Consider the following 2,861-nt stretch of genomic DNA (forward strand, 5'->3'; position numbering starts at 1 on the left):
TAAAACAAATCTTATAAATTTTAAGCATAAAAAAATAAATCAAAATGCATGTTGATACATTTAAGGGTGTTCAAAACCGAATCAATTCAATAGAAAATCGCAAATCGAACCAAACTAAATCGAAACCAAAAACGCATTTGATTCGGATGTGTTTGAGTCATATTTTAAGAAAACCACATGGTTCAGTTTGGTTTGCTGTTTGTATTTTGCAAACCAAACCAAACCGAATAAAAACGTATTATGTTACAACCTAAATTTCACTTAACTCAAATACAATCCAAACTTAAATCTATTATGCTTTAACCTTATGATTTTCTCTTCATCACACTCACTCAGAATTTCAGTTTCAACCTTCTCAAATCTCTCATAGCAATATGATGTCTTTTTCGCTAAATACATCTTGAATCTTCTTGTCTAATATCTACTCTCCTTATTCTTTCTTTTTCAGCCTCTCATTTTTATGCACAGTTCTCTCTTCCAATTTCGTGTATGAATATTGTATGAATGACTAAATATAAATTTATGTTGTCATCTATATGTGTATGTATGGCTCAATAATTTTTTTATAAAAAACCGAACCGAACCAAACCGCATTAATTTGATTTGGTTTGGTTCAATTTTATTTCTAAAATCCAACCGAACCAAACCAAACCGCATATTTTTTCTCTTGCGGTTTAGATGACTTTTTATGTTAAAACCGTTAAAACCACACCGCTATCACCCCTAGATACATTTGCCACATTTCTTATCATTTCTTTCTTTTAAGATGTAACAAAAAAATTATATATATATATATATATATATATATATATATATATATATATATATATATATATATATATATATATATTAATTCTCTCACCAATACAATATAAGTATAAGGCTTCATCCGTCGAAACACTTCTTTATCTTTCCCACACCATGATGTGGATAATAATAACACATTATTTTAAATCTTAATAACTTCTTCTTTTTTGAAGAGAAAGATATACACATAAAAAATGTGATGACTTTCTACTAGTTATTCGTAAGAAGCTCTGATTTCACTTTTAAAGAACCAAAACATAATGAACATTTATCATTATAATAAATAAATATAAATGAAAACCTCTCATAGATATATAGACATTATATAAGTATCTAGATTTAGAAAATAGGTTTTGAAGACTGAGAAGTTGTCTCTTACTCAAAATTAAATATTCATAATATTATATTAATTTATTTGATACTATTATAGTACATAGCATAGGGACTATAAATGTCATTGAAAAAATACAAGTTTTTAAATCAAGTAGCTTCATGTATCCTTAATAGTAGCATCTTCATATATCCCTTAATAGTAACATCTTCATATATCCTCAATAGTAGCAACTTCATATAGAGAAGTTAGATCCACACCTTCATATAGAGAAGTTAGATCCTTGATACATGATATGTTTTGGATTCAGCAATCAACATGACAATAATGCACTAATTTAGAATAGTGTGACAGAATAAAAACATACAGAAATAGACTTTGACAAAACTGGAAATTTGAAACCGAGATTAGATGGAAAATAATAATATTAATATACTAATAGCATGTCGAGATTCATACATTTATGTGTCACCAGTACGCATTTGAGTTAATTTAAGTTTCATGTCTCATAAGAAGGGTCCGTTTAGCCTACATTAAAGAAAAGCATCAGAGAATTCTATTAAAAAAAATCCAAGTCATAAAATAACATGTTACACAAAAAGGAAAAAAAATTCAAGCCAAACCATATTCATAAGTAGAATGAGGGATCCAACTATCATGTGCATGTTTTTTAGCCTGAAAGGTAATTACATTTTTAAGATTTAATCAGAGAAATGAAGTACAAAGCATAAGGGTCCAGTTTGACTGTAATTTTGTTGTTATGCAAACCTCTTAGAACATCCTTGCATGCATTAGTAACTTTGTGCACCTGCTATAAAAATGGAGTAAATGCTATAAAAATGCTATAAAATAATTTATTGGAGTAAAAATGAAGTAAATGCCATAAAAATGCTATAAAATCATTTATTGCCATAAACAACTAATAGCAGCAATTTAAAAAAAATTGAAATTGAAATATAGTACATGATATGATGACCACAAAGTAAAACAAAATGTTAATATCCAAAAACATTCAGAACTTCAAATCCATACCTCAAGTCCATTTTGAAACAACAAAGTCGGAAGAACACATGGCAAAAATGTTAAACCCATAAACCATCACAAAGATTTTGGGTTACATAAAGTTATTCATTGACAGATCCATAAAGATGAAGAAGATTAAAAGTACATTCTAATAGATTTAAGAAATGAGACAGAAGGTTAAGAGTGAGAAGAAGAAAAGAAAGGCGCACAGAATCGGAGTTGAAAGGCAAAGAAAAAGAGAAGAAGAAATGAGAAAGGAGATTGAGAGAGTGAGAGGAAGAAAAGAGAGATATACAAATAGAGAAGAAAGAAAAGAGAGAGAGAAATGATGAACACGGTTGGAGGGAAGTGAAGACAAAAGTTTTCAACTGAAGTGACATGTTGACGGTAAATAATAGTACACAAATTTGAATTAAATTAGTTGATTTTCAACTACATAAGACCAAAAGCGGTTTATGTAGCAAAAAAAACAGCATAAATTTGCATAATCAAATTAAAAACCAGTTTTATGTGCTAGTTTGGTTGCAAAAAGTAACTTTTTGACCTAAATGCCCTTAGTTTAGGGATGGGGCAAAATATAAGTCAAGGGCAAAAATGAGTTTTCCATAACGTCAAATTTTCTTATATTATAGATAGAAGTACAGTTTTCAAAGAAATTTTGGAGTCGGTGGGGCCTGGTAATTTTATTATTTATTAAGAA

At 28.7% G+C, this 2,861-nt stretch overlaps 1 long non-coding RNA gene across 2 annotated transcripts; it reads right to left on the minus strand.

Moving 5' to 3' along the window:
* Positions 1-1,192: 1,192 nt before the first annotated feature.
* Positions 1,193-2,513, minus strand: LOC127092451 (uncharacterized). Of its 2 annotated transcripts, XR_007792184.1 has the most exons (5): positions 2,171-2,513; positions 1,907-1,946; positions 1,762-1,813; positions 1,598-1,666; positions 1,193-1,398 (listed from the first exon to the last, which is right to left on the minus strand). It is a non-coding gene; the product is annotated as an uncharacterized LOC127092451 (long non-coding RNA). The 2 variants fall into 2 exon arrangements; XR_007792183.1 differs by having other exon boundaries at positions 1,193-1,666; positions 2,171-2,511.
* Positions 2,514-2,861: the final 348 nt, after the last annotated feature.

The sequence above is a fragment of the Lathyrus oleraceus genome, chromosome 6 (assembly GCF_024323335.1).
Source record: "Lathyrus oleraceus cultivar Zhongwan6 chromosome 6, CAAS_Psat_ZW6_1.0, whole genome shotgun sequence".
NCBI classification, from domain to species: domain Eukaryota; kingdom Viridiplantae; phylum Streptophyta; class Magnoliopsida; order Fabales; family Fabaceae; genus Lathyrus; species Lathyrus oleraceus.